The sequence below is a fragment of the Triturus cristatus genome, chromosome 5_2 (assembly GCF_964204655.1).
Source record: "Triturus cristatus chromosome 5_2, aTriCri1.1, whole genome shotgun sequence".
Lineage (NCBI taxonomy): Eukaryota > Metazoa > Chordata > Amphibia > Caudata > Salamandridae > Triturus > Triturus cristatus.
This window is the reverse complement of record NC_140588.1, coordinates 731,266,295-731,289,650: the sequence shown is the minus strand read 5'-3', so window position 1 is coordinate 731,289,650 and position 23,356 is coordinate 731,266,295.

Here is a 23,356-nt window from a genome sequence, read left to right as displayed (position 1 = left end):
TCGTCTGAGAGAGTATTCTAGAACACCATTGTGCACCCCTAATGTGAACCACTGAAATGGAAGGAAGATGGATGAATGCCCAGACCATAAATTGCCTGGCCACTAACTTTAGGAACCATGACCTGGTGCCCCCTGGTTGTTTATGTATGACACTGTCCCCACATCTCTGAGAGTCCAGAGCTGTGAATCTGGAAGAATTACCTTGTTCAAGTCTGTCCTGAAACAGGCACCTATGAAGATCCTTTTCTGTGCAGGTTGCAGCTGACTCTTGTCCCAGTTGAGAAGGAACTAGCGGTTAAATTGTAAATAAATAAGTGCCAGGGCTCTCATCAGGAGGCAGCTTACACCAGCCCATTTCTCCTGTTAGTGCTGCCTAAAACAGAACCAAATACTAACCATGAAAGTGGGGACAGGATGTGGGGTAATAGCCAGAGCTGCTGACTTCGGAGCTCGGGAACCAGGTTTGTCAGGGCCGTGAGATCGGCGGGGGATAGTAGTCGGCGCCTACCACAGGTCAGAAAAAGGTGGCAGGATATCCGGTGCTGGACCCAGCGGATCGCCCGGATCCAGCTGGGGATCGACCCTCCTCGCCCCCACGGCGGGCGCCGACGCCTGACCCCCCACATGACCCGTGTCCTGGCGGTGGTCTTCCCTGACCTCGATAGGCAGTTACAGGAGAGACTGCAGCAAGGAGGGGGTAGGTACATGGCTGTTTGTTGTGTTATGTGTCACCAGCTTTTGGAAGTGCTCTGTAGCCTGGATACACTCCCAGAGTTTATATGTGCAGTGCATTTTCTGTTCCCCAATGTCACCTGGTTCTCTTTTTCATCCCTTCCCCTCCTTGACATGTGTCCCCTGGTCTGTGTGTAATCACATTTGCACATGGTCCTCTAGGGTGCCAGAAAATCAAAGTGCACATTGCTTTCCACATCATGTGGGAGGGTGGTCTGTGACTTGTGTTGGTACCTTGCCGGTGCCATGACCTGTTCACTATGTTGGGGGTCCATATTTGTTGGCACTGATGATTAGTCTCAACATAGGAGTGTGAGGTTTCAACTGAACACCCTTGCACCATGCATGACCAATGTTGTGGCCTCAGACATGATGTGCATGAGTGGGAGATATGCATAGTGCCATGACGGTTGCTCATGGTACAGTCAGCTCATTCCAGGAACACGGAGCAGTGTGCCCACTATAGTCCCCTGAGACACCCTGGCCTCCTAATCATGTGTGTCATCCAACACTGTGCACATTCTCTGTGGGTTCAGAATAAGTCTGCCTCTGTGGCATTGTTCTCTGGTCTAGTTTGTATTTTTCCAATGTGTGCTACATGTGTCCACTGGACAGGGATACACCATTTGGCTTGTGCATACTCACACTGGGCAGTGCCTGTGTGGCTATTCACAACAATCTGTTGATGGTTGTTTGTCACAAATATGTGTTGCGAGCCCCACGAGGTGATGTTGTGTCAATGTAGCAATTGTTGCTGCACAGTTTTCGTAACCCTGATTAAGAGGTGTCACTTCTTGATCTGTATCAATCACATTGACTCAGGTATGGGGGGGATTGTGCGGGAGAGGCCTACATGGGCACCCCTGATTTTTCCTTGGCAGGTCTGACCTGTGTGTGAGAATTGGCTGTACAAAGAATCACCGTGCAGTGCCCCTGTGAAGGTGGCCAGTGCTTAATGTTTGTGCTTTGCAGCCTGTGTCATTTAAAAAAAAACATGATTCCTGATCATACATTTTTGGCACCTGTGTGTGGTTCAGATGCAACGCAGTTTGGTCTTTGTGTGCTGACATCTGTGTGGACATTCTGGCTTGTCATGAAGGTGACTCCACAGTACCGCTATGCTTTTTACAACCCAATTGCAGGCCCATTAGCTTATGCGTTGTCCTGGGTTTGGACATGTGTGCCACTCCACATGACAGGCAGTAGGTCATATGTGTAGCCAACTGTGTCATCAGGTAACGGATGGCCATGTGACAACTGACATAATTCAAGTTGTTAGTCAAAAAATATTGTACCTTGGGACTCACAGCACTTGTCAACAGTTCTTCATGTTTTAAATGTGATCATTTGATGATTTGTGTTAAGAACACTAATGTGCCTGCATGAAAGATGTCTCCCAAGGAAGTGCACAGCAAACGACATTTCCACTTTCATGGAACACGCTGGCACGTTTTCAAAGAAGCCACTGTTAGAATGAAATGGTGTTGTAGATTCTCCATATACATGTTCCCACAGTGGTCTTGATTTTGTGAAACTTCTTTGTTGTTGGTGATACAAACTAACAAGTGTTAAGACATCAAGACCTCCGTGGGCCCAAGTATATGTACTTTCTGCAACACCATTTATTTCTAACAGTGGCTTCCTTGAAAAAGGTGCCAGCTTCTTCAATGACAGTGTAAATGTAGTTTTGTGTGCACTTCCTTGGGAGACATCTTTCATGCAGGCACATGAGTGTTCTTTTCCCGAAATGGCGATTGTGTAAAGTATTGTGAGTCCCAAAGTACCAACATTTTTTCGTTTTGTGTTCCAAAGTATTTACAGGTCTCTGAGTGTGGTGACACCTTGAGTATTGAGGAGTGTTAGTTTACCTTGGGTGCACCACTACTGTTTCTTTCAGGATAAACAAGAGGTGGCATGACTTCATTGTATTGCTGTGCTCACCTGTTCACAGACACTAGCCTCTCAGTATATTTCTCATTCAAGTTGTGGCCTGGTGTGTTCTTTTTTTCTTTGTGTCCAAGTGGCATAGTGGGTCTACCAACTGGGCAGTACAGGGCTTACATATGTGCGGAGTAATCTAGCTGTTACTCATGATGCATTGCCTGATATGCACTGTGACCTATTGTTTTTGTGCTCATGTGTCAGATGTATACAGGTGACTGATGCATTTCGGTTTCTTCTCCTTACCTACAGCATCATCATCCCAAACAGATGGAGACACCTGCACGGACCTGGAGGAGGGACCCAGCGACAGTGCCACCATTGCTGTTGAGTCCGAGGGAGCCAGTGGCACGGAGGGCGAGTGGAGTCAGTCCGAGGACCTGTCTGGAGGCGATACCACCTACGACGCCGACAGGTCCGACGCTGAATTCCTCGAGGATGCGGAGGCTGCTACACCACCTGGCAGCAGCCCCACATCTGTCCCCGCCTCCTCCGTTACCATCTCAGCCCTCCCAGTTGCTCCAGTCCCTTCTGTCTGTGCAGAGGCCCACCATGTCTCCTTCGGCCCAGGCACAGCACCCCCTGCCCCTGTCACCCCTGCTGCCCTCAGTGAAGAGTCTGTGGACATACTGCGGCAGTTGCAGGTTGGGCAGGCATCGGTGCTGACTGTCCTCCATGGCCACACTAAACTGCTCACACAGATGGTGTCATTCATGGAGGGCATGTCAGCAACGATGTGTGACCAACGCAAGATTCTGCAGTCCATGGACTCTTCTCTGACGGCAGCAGTTACTCTCCTGCAGCGCTCTGTCCCCCCTACTCCGGACCCATCCACACTTCCCTCTCCCATACCTGTCCAACGCACACCCAGACAGTCACGAGCATGCACCCCACCAGACACAGGCAGAACACCCCCAAGTAAGGCGAAGCGCACACCTCCTGGCACGCACACTCAGGGGGATGTAGGCACACCTACAGGGTCTGGGGACAGATGACATACACGCAGCCACAGTCACAGTCCGCAGTCCTCACAACCCTGTCCCTCCAAAACCACTCCCCTTGGCTCCCCTGCCAAATGCTCACCCAAGCAGCTCTTTCTGGCTGAGCTGGACCTCGCCCCCGCTGAGCCACCACCCCACAAGTGGGAGAGAAAGTCCCCGGGCACGGGAGTTGAGTCCCCCACCACGTCGACCCCTTCCCCCAAGAGCGATGTCCCCCACCACACCCTACCTTGACCCTGGGGAATCCTCAGGTGCAAGGTTTGTGCTGGACGTACTTGCAGCAGTGTGCAGCGCCGAGCTCGCCTCCACCTTCGGCGCGGACCCACCCCCTGTGGTGGAGACTTCCACTCCTGCACCTACCACACCTACCCTTCCCCCTCCTGTCCTTGCGGTGCCTGGTACTGCCCCAGATGATGCCCCACCCCCGTTCGACAAACCTGGAGGTTCATTTGTGCAGGCAAGCTAGGGGTAGACGCGGTCCCCTACGTCTCCCCTTGGACTTTACATATGGACTGGCCATTGGCCTGTGTAAATAGTCTATTTGTTGAATATTTTTTTTTGTGCTGAATAAAGCCTTTTGTTTTACTTGCAACACTATTGCATTTCAGGTACTTGATGTTGGTGATGAGGCTACTGAAGTTGGTGTTCCGGTAATGTGTTAGGGTTCTGAGAAATGATTTTGTATGATGGTCATGAGGTGGACCATGGTATCTGTGTGCCATCACAATGTCTCTGCAAAGAATAATTGGTAGTGTGTGTTCATTTTGTTTTGAGACATTGTCCCAAGGAGTGTTCCTTCCTCTGTGGCACCTGACAACTTCCCTGCAAACAGTTGCACAATTGTTGTGCTGACCTGTGTCAACATTTCCTTTGTTGTTGACAGATCCCTTCAACAATGGCCATGCCTGCTCACCGATGTCTCCTGCTGAATCGTCTGTGCCATCCTTGCTAGTCACTGTACTTGTGTTTTGAGTATGTAGAAATGGCTTCAGGGACAAATTCACCCTTTTCAGCACTATGCATGTGTGTAATCATGGCCTACCACACAAATGGTATTTAGTAGTAGTAACTTTATTAGATATATAAAATATCATAAAAGTATAAAACATCATAAAAACAATAATTACAATAAAAACCCACTAATACAGCAGATTTCCCATATGTACAAGGAAAAATTTGACAATGTCTAAAACAACATAATTCATTACCCCCAGATAAAGGGATGTTGTGCAAAGGGTACGCCAAAAGGAAGGGAGAAATGAGACAGTAAGCGTCTTAACATGAGGACTAGGAGCTAGGGCAGAGGTAAAAAGTGCTGGGGTTCTACTCGGAGACTAATGCTTCTTGAGGAGCCTCTGTCTGATCCTCCAAGCCCCCCCAAGAACTTAGCAGTCCCATAGATGACACTGGTACTTGTTATGCAGGGTATTTGGGCACCTGACTCTGTCCACTGCTGGGAGTCCTCTGCACCCACCCCCATATGTCTGGACACTGCTGGGAGTCCTCTGCACCCACCCCCATATGCCTGGACACTGCTGGTATTCATCTGCACCCACCCCTATATGTTTGTCCACTGCTGGTATTCATCTGCAGCCACCCCCATATGGCTGGACACTGCAGGTATTCATCTACAGCCACCCCTATATGGCTGACCACTGCTGGGAGTCCTCTACAGCCAGCCCTATATGTCTGGATACTGCTGGTAATGATCTGCAGCCACCCCCATATGGCTGGCCACTGCTGGGAATCCTCTGCACCCACCCACCCCCTTGGAGCAGTACACTGCTAGCCTGGACCTACACACACAAAAATATGAAGGTAACATGCAGGGCCAGACCGTAACCCCACATTCCTGGCGTGTGTACACCTCGTATCACCATTGTAAGCATGTGAAACGCAACGTACCCCCCGCATTCATTGCGTGTGTACGCCTCATATCACTTTTGTACTGGTGCTGTACCTGTACGTGTGGAAAGCACCGTACCCCGCATTCATTGCGTGTGTACGCCCCGTATCACTATTGTACTGTTGCCGTACCTGTACGTGTGAAATGCACCGTACCCCCGCATTCATTGCGTGTGTACACCCCGTATCACTATTGTACTGGTGCTGTACCTGTAAGTGTGAAACGCACCGTACCCCCATATTCATTGCGTGTGTACGCCTCGTATCACTATTGTACTTGTGCCGTACGGGTACATGTGCAACGTACCGTACACGTCCACTTCCATTGTTGCGGTACGCAGGGGATGCTGGACACGCCTCCCCAAGTGACCAGACCCTGGTATTAATGTATGGGCTCCAAATTATAGGTTTGGCATTGGGTATGGGGTATGTTTCCTGCCCCACACCCCCACCCTGGCCCCTGGGTGTGGTTCTCACCTTCTGCAGCGTGTGTATCGGTTTCCGTGCACCAGGTCGTAGACCGGGATGACACGTACGATGGGGTTCATGGCGTGTACGTCGCGTACCGGGGCTCCGTTTGTAGGACTTTTACGGCTGTTTTTGGCTCCCTGGAGAAAAGAGCCGTACGGAGTGCCGTAGGGACGAATCGTACTTGCTGGGCCGGAAACCACTGCTTAAATACGTCTGGACGTTGCGTACAGGCTGTTCCGGATCCGAATCATTGTTTTTTTTTACCCATACGGTCTTTTGTACGAATCGTACGGAAAGAGGCTTTCTGTACGAATCGTACTTCCTAGGTTGTAAGGAAAGTTTACCGGGTATGAGTCCTACGGAGAAAACGCTCCGTACAATGATTCGTACAGCCTTTTTCCAGGATTGGAATCGGCCCCTAAATGTTGCTGAAAAGAACGATAGCACAATTGAGCGTGAAGCACTGGCATGCTCTTGGGCATCCGAGAAATTTAAAATGTATATTTGGGAAACAAAATTTGAGCTGCACACTGATCACAAACCTTTAATATATATGTTGGGTGATAGTTGTTCAAATAAGGCTTCTTCAAGACTTATAAGGCTATTAGCAAGGTTACAGGAATTCAATTTTGAGATAAAGTATATTCCAGAAGGAAAAAATGTAAGGGCGGATTGCTTATCAAGGTTACCTGTTGTAGGAGATGGTGTTTATGAGGATGAAAAAACGGATTGGGAAGATGTGGAGTATGTATTCACAGTTAGTGACATTAATGAGCAGTTTAAGATATCCGAAAAAGAATGGTTGGAGTGCTGTGACAAAGATGATTGCATGGTTCAAGTAAAGAAATTTCTCATAGATGGTTGGCCAAGTGATAGGTGCATGTCCATGGATTTAAGATGTTTTTCTCAGGTTGCATCAAAATTATCCCTAGTTAATAATATCTTGGTCAGACAAGATTTATTTATTCCTCCTGTCAGTCTCAGGTCTAAAATTATTTCATTAGCACATGAAGGACATTTAGGAATCTCAGCTACAGTGAAGAAAAATCAAACAAATGTATTGGTGGACAGGTATTGATGGTCAGGTTAAGAGATATGTGGATATATGTGCGGAATGTTTATGCTCTGAAAAGCATTGGAAAACTTTCATAGCTCCTTTATGCCCCGTTAGTTGGCCAAATAATGCTTGGGAAAAAATTGGTCTTGATTTTACAGGTCCGTTTAATGTTTTTGGTTGTGACAAAAGTTTTCTTGTTGTTGCCATTGACTACTACTCAAAGTGGTTATATTTTTCTTTTGTACGCAGTGCTGATTCTTCTTCAGCTGTTTTATTTTTGAAACATCTGTTTGGTATTGAAGGTAGAGTCAAGGAAGTGGTTACCGACAATGGGTCCCACTTTATTTCTGAGGAGTTTACAAGTTTTCTTGACAAACATGATGTTAAGCACGTTAGGGTACCATTATATAGTCCAGCTTCTAACGGTCTGGTGGAAAGGGCCAATAGATTAATTAAAGAGGGTGTTCAGACAGCTGTAGCCAACAATCTAGATGTTGTGGAATATTTATATTTTAAAGTTTGGAATTACAATATTACCCCACAGAGTACCACTGATGTTGCTCCTTTTGTTTTACTGAGAGGAAGAAAACTATTTCTGCCCTTAGTCCAACATGGTTATTAGGAAAAGTTGAACGTTATCATAATATTGATTTACAGGATGTAAGAGAACATGTAATTGAAAAACAGAATAGTAATAAACTGAATTACGATAGAAGAATGAAATATTGGTGATTGGGTTTTAATTAAAAAATCAATAAAGTTAGCAAAGGACAGTCTAAATTCTCGGAACCTGTAAAGGTTTTGGAAATTAATAAAACAGCTGTTTTATTGCAAGAGAGAGGATGGTGGAATAGTAATACTTTAATTAAAGTCACTGCGGAACAAACTAAAATTATTTTGCAAAAAGTCAGTTCCTCTAGAGGATCTGAAAGACAGGATTGGTTTGATTTAGATACCTTAACACGTTCTGGACACAATGTAATGAGGCAAACTCATGAAGATTGTAATTACTTTGACAGAGGTGATTTTGGAAGTAATGTTGAAAAGGTTGTACCATCATCTAGTACTATTCCTGGTAGTGGTGGAGACAATTTGATTAGAAGTAGTTCAAGAGTAAAATCTACTCCTATTCACTCCAGAGATTACGTGTACTATTGATTAAACATTCTTGATGTAAATATTTTTTTTAAATTATTATAATTTTTTTTATTAAGGAATGTGTAATATGTGGTAATGTATTCTTTGTTGTGTTTTCTTTAAGGAATCTTTAAAAGGAATGTTCTATGTTGTAGTATTCCCTTTTGTAGAATGTTGGAGTAGGCATTATTTGAGAACCTGCTGTGGAGCTGTTAGCAGGAGGTCGTGGGTCTTGTTTATCTAATAAACATATTTTACTCTTTTGGATACCTCGTCTTGGATTTCTTCCAGAAGACCTTGCTACACCCAGCGAGAGAGGCCAAAGAATCACTGGTGGAAGAGGATCCTCTTTTGGTAATGTTTACCCATTTTAAATAGGTCAGAATTGATCAGTAACTACTCCGTGTCCAAAAAACAAGGAAACCACAAAAATAATCACAGCTTAGCACAAACCCCAAAACCCACAATGCCAACTTACCTCTGATCGCAGCTTGAAATACTCTCTCTCCTCCGATCTCCGAGGGCTTCCAACCCGCATTCGCACTCACTCTGGGGCCTGCAAATTCACACAACATTACCCCAAAGATGCCCAGCTACTTTAAATTCCACTACAACCTCACCATTCAGCGAAGCCAAATTTTCCTTAATTGCTGGCTGCAGATTGCCTTATCCTGAAAATTAACCCGCAGTGCCTAATCCCGGAAAAGGCCAACATTGGATGAGTCTTGTTTCAATAACTATGCTGACTCCTGTCCTGTGGAAGCCAATCATCCTCAGTCCCTGTCTCAAGAGTAACAGAAAGAAGAACAGAAGGAATTCTAGGTGATGTGTACCCTTATAGGCTATTGCCTATGGGGGAGGGGCACTTTTTGTTCCACTTCCATAGGGGAAACATTTCCTGTTTTCCTTTTTGTCTAGGGATGTGGATTCACCTCACAAGTAATGAGTGGGGTGGGGATATACGGATATAGAGGTAATACTGTACCACAGATGTCAGGTATAACACCTGGTGAAAGTAAAAAGTTAGTTGCAGATGGGAATGCCAGTAAATCGATACAGGAAAAAAACATATCTACATGGTGAGATTAAGGATCAGAGAAATGCTTCTCAATAGTCACAATGTCGCCAGAGATCAGAAGTAGGTCGACAACGGGAAGCAGTCGGAACACCACAGCGTCAGACACGCATGTTCCGACATTCCAAGCATAACCACACTTACCCTAAACATGCATATGTGTGGTTAAGGCTGTGTGCAGTCTAGCTGCCGGCTGCTGGCTGCTGCATGGATGGAAGCAGGAAGACCTCACTAGGAAGAGAGGCAGAGGATACGGTGAGGTAAGTGGGGCTGTGCTGGGGACAGGGGTTAGTTTTGGGGTCTGTGCTGGGGCAGGAGAGGTAGTTTTGGGGTCTGTGCTGGGGCAGGGGATACTTTTTGGGGTTGTGCTCGGGCGGCAGGGGGGAGTTTTCAGTGCTATGCTGGGGGAGCGTGTATGGGGCTGTGTTGGGGATGGGTAGGTAGTTTTTGAGGTTGTGCTGGGGGGAGACCTCGCCAGGAAGAGAGGCAGAGGACATGGTAAGGTGAGCTGGGGGTAGTTTTTGTGGCTGTGCTGCGGGCTGGGGGTAGTTTTCAGGGCTGGGGTCATTTCCAGTGCTGGGGAGGGTCAGGGTAGTGTTCAGGGCTGGGGGTTTGGCATTCCAGTTTGGACTCGGCCTTATGCAAATCAGTCTTGACCCTGTGCCCAATAGGAACAGTCCAGCCCGAACTGCCAGGCCAGGGCCTCCCTGGACTGGAAACAAGAATCCTAGGACCGGTTTCGGGCCTTCGGCCCTCAACAGCCAGAATAGCTTGACTCCAGTGGCATGGAGAGCACGGGACTCACGTCTGGGCATACCCGTCCAACTCGAGGTGACAAATGCAAAAACAACAATTGATTGACAGAATGCAGAACAATGTCATACATTCACCCCAGTACAAAGATCTGGGCCTAAATCCATCGTTGTTTTGCTCACCATGCCATTCCAGTTTGTACCCAGCCTTATGCAAATCAGTCTTGAACCCTGCGCCCAGGATGCTTGTTTCCAGTCCAGGGAGGACCTGGCCAGGCAGTTCGGTCTGGACTGTTCCCATGGGGCACAGGGTCAAGACTGATTTGCATATGGTTGAGTCCAAACTGGGGTGGCGTAGTGGGCAAAAGAACAATGGATTTAACCCAGATTTTTTGACTGGGGGAGAATGTTTGCATTGTCAGCATTCCGCCCATCATTTGTTTGCTGTAACACTTTTCGCCCTAAGTGGGATAGGTATGCCCAGACGTGGGTCCCTTGCTCACGGTGCCACTGGATTCACACTAGTCTGGCTGAAGAAGGTTGACATACCCTGAAACCGGTCCCAGGATGCTTGATTCTGGTCCAGGGAGGACCTGGCCTAGCACTTCGGTCTGGACTGTTCCCATGGGGCACAGGCTCAAGACTGATTTGCATATGGCTGGGTCCAAACTGGGGTGGCGTAGTGGGCAAAAGAACGATGGATTTAACCCGGATGTTTTGACTGGGGGAGAATGTTTGCATTGTCAGCATTCCATCCATCATTTGTCTGCTATAGCGCGGCTGCGAAGAAGGCACAGACAGGTGCAGGAGGGCATGTAGAAGAGCTACTTATGTAGCATAGGACCTGTCTTAAAATGCCCTACCAGCCCGTACAACCACCAGACCAGTGAATGGAGAGCAAGGAGGGAAGATGGCCAGTCTGCCAGGCTTGACCCAGAGCAGTAAAGTACAAGGTAAAGTATTCTGTATAGTAACCCAAGAAGAGTGAGCACGAAGATAAAAGAACATTTTACATGAAACCTTTCACACAGTGGCAGAATCATTTTTAATACAGACACAATAAGTGCAACCCACTAAAAAAAAAAATCTGAGTTTTTCATCAGTCACTGAAAAACAGTTCAAATGCCAAGATAAAATGCAATGTAATCAAAAGCTTTTAAGCAGATTACATCATTTGGAAGCTGTTCTGTTCACCAAGGGCAAACACACAAGAAAGGGTTTAAAAAAGGATCATTTTATCAATCTACTTCTTTCTTCTCCACACTAGCATCAGGAGAGGGAGAAGACAGGGCCCTCCTCCACAGAAACAAAGAGTAAAACACAATATGAGGAGAGTCTGCCGCTTCACTACAACAGGGGAGCAGAGTGTCCAGAGATGTTTCTGAATTCTCCAGATCCAATGGGACTGACACTGCTGATGAGTCTACACAATGTGAAGTTGGTGCTTAGCCATCCGAACACCAGGGCATATACATTGAGAAGGGTGCTTTACAAGCACTCATGGCACGAAACAGACTCCATATAAACTTTCCAGATCCAGGGAAACCTAGGATATCTTCCTCTTCCCTTTTTCCCTTGTACAACAGTTCCCCCCCCAAAAAATACAGCATTGGGTTCTCGTACATCAATAGATCAAGGATGTCAGCTTCTGAGAATAGCAAGACTCCGAGGAAATAAATGTATGCTGTGTTTAGATACGCTTGCGGATAGTGAATTGAGTTTTCCTGACACAGTAGCAGTAGACTCTTCTGTGGCAAGTCTCATGGTCAGAGCATCAATGGCAGACAATGCTGTTTTAAAGAACCGACCAATAGAAAGGTGGATTTGGCATTGGGTAATGTGTACTCAGGTCTGCATTTAGTGTGAAAGCAGCTGTTTATGGGGACTACACTACTCTGTTTTCAGGCGTCAAGACCTAAAGCACCTAAAGGACTGGATTATAGACATAGTTTATGGAGAGGTATCCTGGAATTATGTGTGATAAAGTTTGAAATATTCCTTGCAGACTTATTTAAGCTCTAAAGATATGGGGCAAATGTAGTACTATTTACATATTGGATTCTTATTGGCTTCAAAAGACTTGTTTAAAGCAATAAAAGGAGATGGATTCTCAGCTGTTCTAGGGGAGATGGGAAAACATTCCTTGAATTTTCTAGAGGATAAGGGAAGACAGGTAGAATTCCTGTCAGATGTGACATTTGATGGAATGAGAGCAGCAGTTTTGTCTGGGCGTGCTTCCTTTGCTGAACTTCGCAATCTGCATCAGCATGATTGACACATTGAGTTGGTTCAAAAGGCCACAGTGCTCCACGTGCTTTTTTGGGTACCCTGGTCTATGGAGCAGAAATAGAGGGAAACATTTCCAAAGAGTAGATTCACTTTGGTGACTTGAGATCACCCTTGAGAACAAACTTGTTTAGGAAACAATCAAAGTCTTATAAATCTTATTCTAACTGGAATCATGCATCGTTTAGGTAACCTTCACATTGTAAACACAATTTGCAGCCTTTCGGATGCAGAGAGTGAAACTGGCCATTGGGAGGCCGATTTCAAGTGTACTTGGAGAAGTGGGACACATCTAGATCAGGCTCTTAGGTTCTCACTGCATTGAAATACCGCCACCCTACCAGCACCACTGAATTCAGGGATCATTTTGATTCCTTGGCCTTGCAGTCTCCAAAAACGAAGGCTCTGTCTCAAGCTCTGCAGATCCTACTGTACAAGAATGCAATAATGCTGTCACCTTGGCCACATGGGGGTCAAGGATTATAATCCGTTGTATTTCTTGTTCCCAAGAATTTTTTTCCTGGTGACAGACTTCAAACAATGTAACAAGCGTGGAATACATTTCAGTTACAAGGGAGATTCTCCAATGCATGATTTCTTTAGTAGCCCTGGGGGATTTCCTGGAAACAATGGAAAGTTGTTCTGCTTGCCTGCGTATACCAATAGTCCCTCAGCGATGGTTTCAACTCAGGTTGGTCTCAGAATTAGTCTTCATCATCTTTTCTGTTCTCCATTTGATCCCTGCTCTGCATCAAGAGCCCTTGACAGAAAGAGGGGCTGGACCTGCTGCTTACCTTTAAGTCTGTTTCGAATGTGAGAAAGCAGTAGCTAGAACCTATCTGCACTGAGTAGCTTTCAACAAAGGAAAGGCTGGCAGTCATTACAGAGTGTGAGTATTGAATAGCTTCAGGCCACACATGAGTTGGAACATGCTACATGGTTGAGAATCTGCAGAAAACTACTTCCACAACAAGCCGCAGACAGGTGCTTGCCAGAGATGGCAGTCATCTTGGATCTTCAAATACAACTTTCCTTTTTGTGTTCAGCGTACTTGCTGCATAACTGTGCTACAGGGTTGCTGTAGTTGCACCTCAGTAAATGGATGATGGTTTTTAAGTGACAAGACCTGCACTACCTAATGGATTGGATTACAGTCATGGGTTGCAGAGAAGCATCTGACGTCATGTATGATCCGAAATAAACTTTGGACTATTACTTGCAGACTGATTTGAACTCTAAAGACATTGGGCAAATGTACTACTATTTCATGCAGTGCAGCAACCAAAGTTACTTTGTTGCATCGCATGAGAGGCATGGAGGGGTAGAGCACATATCTACTAAGATATGACGCTTCTACTCTGTTCCAAGCACTGGAGCTCTTTCAAACTGCCTTGCACCATTCACACACCTTTACATTATAGTGCAAAGCTGTGTGTTTGAAATTCACCAAAGGGTTTGTATTGGAAGGGTACTTGAAGAAGTGGGAGGCATGTACTTCAGACTCTTGGGTGCTCACATTAGAAGTCAGGTGGAAACTAGGGGCCTGACTGGATGTGATGTGATGGATGCCCTGTTGGCCTTCTCACAAGTGCACTGTAATAAGGTGGACACTCCAAACTCTAAACCAGGCCCTATATTCAGCTTCCACGAAAGAGTATGTAGTGACACAGCTTGTAGTAGTTGTTCTTAATATAGGGAGATGTGTATGTGTATATGTATTTAGCAAGACATGTATGTTTCTTTAAGTTTAGCTTTCAAGTAAATCCACTTACTGTCAAAGTTGACAGTTGGATATACAGAGGCATTGCTCAGGTACATCAGTTCCCAATTATAAGTTATATTCACTGGTTCTATGTCAAGTTACTTAAGGCATCTGTTTGTCTTGTGCAGATCCCCTGAACCACTGGCCCTTGTTTCTTAGTGTGTGTGTGGGCAGTGGTGATGGTGGTTAGAGACAGAATAGAGTACAGCTTTTATTCCATCTTGCATACAAGTTTAAGGCAAACCTGACAGCCTTCACCAAATACCAGGCCTTTATCATCTTTCCATTATTGACAGGGCTGGTTCCCCAATGTAGAGTATTAATAGGATCACAATTGAGGATAGATCTGGGGATGGCATTTCTTCTACCAGACAGACCATTTTAGCGTTATTGAGTGAACATCTAGCTAAAAATATTCAGCTGCAAGATCTTGTCTCAGGTGGCTAGGGCATCACCTATGTTCACAGAACCCGGGCTCATGTAAACATATGACTTCTTCTAGATTATCTTCATTTCCATTGGGATTCAGCTTCATCAATTACATATTATTCCACTTATCCCTATGTATTCTCAAAAATGTGCATAATGGCTTCATTTTCTAAATTTGCCGAAAGGAGTTCTTTTGACCAAAACCTTCCAGTGGTGGTCATAGTGGATGCTATCTCGCTGGGTTGAAGAGTCACTCTGGAATCGCATTTGGTCCAACCGTGATAGACTCGGGTGCAAAGTCAGAAATCAATCCATTGTAGGAATTGCTTGCAGTTTTGAAAGCCCTAAAGCTGTTTTGTTGTCTGGTTAAAGGTAAGGCAGTATTAATTCAATTGAATAATACAGTAACAGTTGCATATGTGAATCAGCAAAGGGATACCAGATTCCCTGCACTTGCTCTTCTGGAGTTTTAGCTTGGATGCAGGGAAGAATGACATCTTCTTTAGTTGAGGAAAGGACCGCATCAGAAGGAAGCACAATTTTCAAGCAGACATGGTCAACCAAGTTTTGCTAACTTCTCGGTATCTGTCAAGTTGTCAATGTGCATTCAAGGTAATAAGCAGAAGGTTTGAGATCTATGAGGCTCCAAGGAGAATGCTGTAGTGATAATGTGATGTTCCTAATTTCCAGATCCGGCAGCAAATGTTTGGGTGCATGTATGATCAATAGCTTGGCTCAAAAGTACTGATTCATACATTTACCTGTTGGCAAGGATTCAGAGAAAATTGGTGAACATAAAACTAGTGATTCTTTTTTTTACCCAGGAGATCCTTGTCCCCAGTTTACATGGAAGCTTCCAGTATAATCATCGGGAATCGATCAGAGGTTTTTGGCTCTTTGGAATCTATCTCTATAAATCTTAAGGTTGAAACAGTGGGGCTTCAACAAAGAGATCTATTAGAACATCTCGCTAGAGCTATTCAACTCTGCCCTAGACTGTCTGCATTGAACTAGTATTCACAATATTGACCTAGTTTTCAGAAATTATGCAATGCCAAAAATAATTCTTTCATTTCTTGTGAGTTTCAGTTTGTACGCCAATTTATTTCGGATTTTTTTTTAATAGATTTAACAGCTTTCATGTAATTTGGACAATGTGCAGCAAAGGCCTTCAGTGAACAGTGGGAGATCTGGATACTGAGGAACAGTTTGCTTCTCACCTCTTGAAAAGGTTTTTGATTTCTTGCCCGATTGCACATTCTCTACCACCTTCTTGGGATCTCCCTTTAGAACTTAAAACTCTTCAGAGACATTGTTTGAGACTGTACATTTATTAGATCTGAGATTCCTTACACTATGAAGATCACTTTTTTAGTGGCCATTACCTCAATGAGACTAAGTGGGGCAACAGGGTTCGTATTGCGTATGTAACATTTTCCTTCTGTGTTCCTAGATAAAGAGGCTGTCTTCCCATTTTCCTCCCTTTCTTCAGAGGAGAAAAAGGATTTGCCTTTTCTGGACATGAGCAAGGCCTTTTTAATCTACCTAAAAGGCACAACTTCATTGAGGAAATCAAATATTGTATTTATTACTTTAGATGTGTCAGGTCAAGGGCAATAGGCTTCAGGAATTTTGATTAGTTATTGGATTTGTTCCACAGTCTCTTTTGCTTACTCATTAGCTGAAGTTCCTTTTACTAAAGGCTTTCAAGTTTAACTAACTAGAGGTATGGCAGTTTGTGGAGTTATTTGCTATAAACTTTGCAGTGTGACTACAATAACTTCTCTTCAAACTTTTATTTCGCATTATCCCTTACACTTTTTTTGGGGGACATGAGCTGAATTTTGGTCATGGGGTATTAAAGCCCGACCACTCATTATTTACTAATATATTTTTCTTTTTGTTATCTTCTGCAATATAATATCCAGTCAGGCAGCAGTTTTGCGTGGATGGTGCTTTTCTTTACGATAGATTGCTGATGGCCCAATTTCTAGCTTTGATATACCACAGCTTATTATGACAAGGGTGAGGAAGAGGAATGTAGAGCTAATGTCTGCCCTATTACCCCAACTCTTCATTACTCTTATCCCTACTCTTCTTCATCTGAGTCATATATCCCGCCCAACTCCCTAATCAATCCCACTGTCGGTGGCTTATATATAAATATTGACAGGTTCCAGCTCTTATGCACCCATCAAGTGAACAGTGCTTTAATTCATAGCATTTTTACGAGCTGGAATTGACCAATATAGGAGGTGAGACCACCTTAATTTGTTATGACTCGGAGAAGGAAGAGAAGAACTAGGAGTACTGGAGATTACTGATAAGTAATTTGGGTATTCATTTCCAGCTGCTTACATGTTTATTATTCACCATTGCTTTACATAGTGCTGGCTTGTTGCCTTTCAAACACTTGAGCACCTTGAGTCTGTCAGTGAAGCAGAAGAAAAGGGTTGGGCCACTTTGGTGGACGGTGGGGTATGGAAGAAGGGTAGCAGGAGACTGCAGCCTCTGCTCTGTAGAACCACCGTAAATGTATATTTATCTTCAAGGGAGTGCACAATAGGGATGTGATTAAATTTCATATACGCACTCCTGTGCTATGGCTCACCGCCCTATCCAAGCTGAAAAGCACGCACACAACACGCAGCTCCATGCAGGCATGAACACACACATCAACAACTTTTCCATCATATCACACTTCATTGTACATTAACTAATTAATGTGAAAAATAAATCTCATTGGGCTTAATCGTTGCTTCGGAGATGTATCTGCAACAGCCAGTAAAGAATTAAAAATAACAGGGATGCCCTAATCTTTCATCTCTCCCAGCTTAAAAGATTTGCTAAACTGAATACCATGGCACAAATGCAGGTTATTACAGTATAATGTAAATGAAAGGACTATGAAGCTTCTGGACCACCACCTGCATATTTTAAGATCTCCGTTAATGTGTTTCTTAGTTGGAGACATAAGGGATGTGATCAGATGAGTCGCATTATGCTGGCTACCTTTAAAACCAACATCTTGGTCTGAAAGGAAGGGTTACAATAACCCAGAAAGGTAATGTCGATGGAGGTGGGTGACAAATATGTTAAATCGCACAGCATAGAACTAATTAGAACACTGGAATGTTGGGAGCTCCATTGAAGACCATGCAGTAGCTTCTGGCTTAACTGCCTGGAGCTCAAACATTCTAATGTTTGTATTCTTGTTTCTCCCCTTTTAACTTAGAACATTCTACCCTTAGTAAGTGGAATGTTCTAATATCCTTATAGCCCATCTGCCTCAGGCTGCACTCTGAACATTGGACATCTGTCTGATTACCAATCAATAAACACAACATATACAGTCGTATCAAGAACGGATATTGGTGTTTTTCTTTGCATGAAGTCTACAGTTAATGGACCACACCCGAAGAAACGATTGATTTAGGGTGTTATTATACTTTTGTGGTGTGCTGCATTGCCTTCTTAACAGATTCAAATCTTTGGAATCTTGTATTCTCAGAGATGATTATTACTCTCAGTGGATGAGTATGTGGCTATATGTTAGCACCCAATACAATTGCTCTGAATAACCAATTTCGTTACTGCTTGTACTTTACGATGTGCAGGTCCCTATAGCATATCCACTAAGTAGTATATTTGTACATTAATTTTTGCTGATCTAGCACTCGTTTCGCTAATAACCTTTGATTGTACTTTACATCATTTAAATTGTATTGAGATTTTGGCATCTATCAAATACTAACTGTTTTCTGTTTTTGACATCTGACAATGGCTAATTTTGAAGATAATAGAGATGCGTTACTAGAAGATCTTTTTAGCGATGAGACAATTTCAGGACAAGCCAATACTAAATCAACTGGTAAGGAAGGAATGAGACAGAAATTTATTAGACTAGAGAGGCTAAAACGTCAGGAACTCTCCAGATGGTGGGACGCAACGATTCTACGTAAATACATAGAAAAAGGACAGGTACCCAGGGGTCTTAAAATTCTTATTTTCCCCTCATTTGAAGACCTGGACAGGGGTCGTCTTAAAGAATGGGAAAAATTACTTTTCAACTCATCAGTTGGAATGATGGAAATTCTGATCAAGGATGCGGAACTTAAACGTAGCAAAATTCTGACAGAAATCACTAAATTGGAAGAGGAAATCCATGAACTGAACTTACCTGAAGTGAGGGAAAAAAATCTAGTAATCCTCAAAGAAGTACTATACAAACACCAGTTATATTTGAAGGATAAAAAATCCCAGAAAATTAGGAGGGATGAAAAAGACTATAAAAATGGAAGGGTTTACACCTTTGCCAAAAAGTTTGACAATGTTGGAATGGATATAAATTTGGCTGGCTTTGAACATCCCCCCCAGCCAACCGATATGGTCAGTACTCCAGATACATCTAGTATTAGTAGTGCTACCACTAGTGAATCACTCAACATACAAACACGGGTGGAGGGGGCTACATCTGATCCCTTTTTTTTAGAACTACAACGTTTCAGGAAAGGGAACAAACAGACTTACAGAAAAGATATGGGCCAAAAAAGGCAAGAAGGGGAAAATCCAGGCACAGGCGGACAACAAAGAGTAGGGGTGACAACGAGATCAAGTGTACGCAATCAAAAGAATTAAATGACACTATAGATACTGTATGCACGGATATTGTGAATGTTGTTAATCTTTCAAACCATGTGTTAAATGAACACGAAATTAAAATATTGAGCAAAGGATTGAGCTTCTGTCCTAGTGCTGTTCCAAATTTTACATCCTTACATGTGAGTTGCTTTAAATTTGTTAGAAAGATTAAACTGTTAAAATACTTCCAAGACAAACAACAACTGTCTAGTACAATAAACAATGACACCATTACAGAGGATCTACCATCGATTAGGGACATCAAAGATGTTCACTTACTACTCTCAATTGATGATAGTGACAGCACTCCATCACTACAAGATGTAGCATTGGACCTAGACTTCGATACATTTGTTAGTTCTGATAGTGGTCTTAGACATAAATCCAGATTCACTCCACAAATGCCAAGTCACAACTTGATAGATAAATTCCAGCATAATGTCTTTAATGACCTGTACAAATTGGAAGACAAGTATCTCACTAAGAAAACATATTGCCCATTAAATATCTCAAGGGAAGAGAAACAGGCGCTATTTAATCTTAAAAATGACCACTCCCTTATCATCCGAGAGGCTGACAAGGGAGGTAATGTGGTACTTATGAATAAATCTGATTACATGGCGGAAATAGATAGACAACTAAGTGATGACACGACATACAGACATTTAGACCATAATCCACTTACTATCACCAAAGAATTAATACGCAACACATTACTTTATTGGAAAGACAAATGCTTGATTTCAGATATCGAATTCAGGTATCTGTATAATGACACACCCACTATACCGTGCATGTACGTTCTACCTAAAATACACAAAAATGAACCTTTTCCCCCGGGTAGGCCCATCATCTCGGGAATTGGATCGCCTACGGAGCGAATATCAGAATATATCGATTCATATTTGCAACCACTGGTAGTGAATTTACACTCGTTCATAAAGGACACCACAGATGTGTTAAGTAAGATCTCAGATGTAGACTGGGTAGAGGGACACTATCTCGTCACACTGGATGTGTGCTCCCTCTACACCAGTATACCTGTTGATTTGGGAATCCTGGCAGCACAATACTTTTTGGAATCCCGGTCCATACAGTTTTTGGAACATACAGTCATGATACTTGAACTAATCGAATTGGTGTTGAAAAACAACATCTTCATTCATAATGATACTTGGTATCGTCAAATTAGAGGTGTGGCAATGGGGGCAAAATTTTCGCCCTCGTTTGCCAATCTCTATATGGGTTATTTTGAGCTCAATCATCTCTGGAAAAAAGGTCCCAGTGCACTAATGGAAAATGTCCTATTTTTAGGCAGATACATAGATGACATACTTATGTTTTGGGCAGGAACGAAGGAAATGCTAGAAGAGTTTTTTCTGTATCTCAACAACAATCCTTTTAACCTAACCTTTACCAATACAGAAAGCACTACGCACATAAATTTCCTTGACATCACAATTGTAGTGGACAAGGATAAACTAAAATCAAGACCTTTTAGAAAGGGCACGGCATGTAATGCAGTATTGCATGCCGCAAGTGCACACCCTCCCTCACAAATTAAAGCGATCCCTTTAGGGGAAACGATCCGAATAAAAAGAAACTGTAGCGACACACAAATACTTGAAGAGGAACTGAATACAGTCGAAAAGAGATTTATGGCCAGAGGCTATAATATCCCAGTGATCAGAAAGGCACGAAATACTGTCGACAAAATGAGTAGAACAGACTTATTGAAAGGCCATATTAAAACCAAAAAAAGGCCATGTAGCACAAAACTTATTAGATTTATCACACCATATTCTAATGCCAGTGCTGAAATATTCAAAATTCTTAAAAAACACTGGCATTTATTGACAGATGACAACAAGGTATTGGAGGCGGTGGGACCCAAACCCAATATCACATTTGCTAGGGGCAACACACTTAGACAATCCTTATGCCCCAGTTTCATTTCTACAACTCCTCAGAGGACATGGTTGCCGGTCAAACCTAAAGGATTCTTTAAATGTGGGACTTGTAGTGTTTGCCCCTTTGCGTTGAATAAAACAACAACCTTTAAATACAACTCAGACAAAATTTATACAGTTAATGATTTCATTAACTGTAACACGAAATTTGTAATTTACTGTATCATCTGTATATGTGGGAAAATTTACGTGGGAAGTACCATCAGACCACTTAAGGAACGGATACAAGAGCACTTAAGGGCAATTAGAAATAACAATGCCCAATATCCGTTAGCCTTACACTTTAATACTTTACACAATCACACAGAACTGATTAAGATAACTTTCCATGGCCTTGAAGTAATACTGCCACATCAGAGAGGCGGTAACAGAGTCAGTAATTTAAGACAGAACGAATGTAAATGGATTATCTCCCTTAGAGCAGTAGAACATGGCATCAATATTGATAAGGAACTGTTTGAATTTTTATAATTCAATGTTGCATGTATCACGAGAAACATTTACAATTTCCTGTTTTTGGATGTCATGTAACCTATGTATATTTGGCTTTTAATATACAACGTTACTATGTGTGAAAAAGTAACAAAAGATTGGCTTGTTTACATGCATATATTAGAAGTATATTCCATGTATGTAATGGCTCCAGGATTTCCACTCTGCATGACCTGCTGCTATCTGTCCTTTTTCACATTCGATCTCTATATACATATAATATCTATCACAAAATGAAAGGGCATCTCGCTTGTTTAACACCATTTTACTTTTCTTTAAAAACATATGTATGTTGCTTGACCTTATCACCAGTATATTTTCTACAGCGCTGCGATATTTATAGGCAACAACAGGATACTCTCATTAAGAAAATACATTTAATACTCAATACACGCAATCACCATCACAAGATGGCTGCCATTATGTGGACACCAGCTTCGACTATAAAGTTCCCAGTCCACTTTCTATTTCAATTATCATACGTATGACGTACTCTTTAAACAATGGCGGAAGATCACAATCGTAATACGCCCAAGACTGTGGGGAATATACTTATGATACCAAGGTGAGTGTGATATTTTGAAAACAACCGGTACTGGATATTGGTCTCATTTTGTTCTTGACGCGGTCTTTTAAACGTGCTGTTTAACTTAGCGGTAATATCAATCTCGAATACTGACGAGACGGTGCTATGCGCTTTCTTAATGGCCACCTTTGAACTCTCGCTTTAAACTAAATCACCTCATATTTTCTGTTTGTCATTTCGGCACTTATTTAGATTAAGAATAGAAACTTAATCATTGACAGACCCTTGTCACACATTGTCTCAATGAAAACCATACGCACGGGACAATTCGTAAATACTTGTCTTTCTTGTTATATTTTATTAGAGAGGACGGATTCTGGTCCTACTCATCGCTCCAAACACTACGATCACAGGAACGCCAATATTGGTTATTTTTGGCGCTTCAAAACAATCATACTTGGCCAACTTGTTAATATTAGGTAAGCAACAATAAATGCATAAGGACGATACTAATTGGTTACTGATAAAAATAACGTAGAAGATGTCATTGTAATATTCCAATTAGAATTTACATACATATATATCTTTTTCACAGGCTTTTCAAGCTAAGCCACACATACTAGAAACGAATGATACGTTGAACTCTTCAAGGTGAGACTTCAACACCTTGTGCAGTACTAACCCGATTACTCTATCGGTTTCTCTTTTCTTTTATCTGGTACCTGATATGGTTACTCTTTTTAAAACTCACCTTTTGTTTCGATTTCACGTTGATGGTTTACTTGGGGATTTTGGCTAATACCTGATTAGGTTACCTTTCTCCCTTTTTTTACTCACGTTCTGTTCACTTGGGGAGTTTTCTGGCATTTACCTCTCTCTCCAGTTTGCGTTCTAGGGGACCACTTTGGGTGGCACTTTCCCTTGGAGCCGTGTTCTCAGCTTTTGTACCTTACTAGGGTCTTCAATATAATGGATTCGTTTTTTATTTACATGTTCTGCGTATTGTAGATTTAAATACTTGTCACATATTTGTACATACAGACAATTAGACGTTATGTTTTTTTCTTTTCTTGTACATATGCAGCCTTGAGAAAGCCCTTTGGGCGAAACGCGCGTCGGCTGCGCTCTGAACATTGGACATCTGTCTGATTACCAATCAATAAACACAACATATACAGT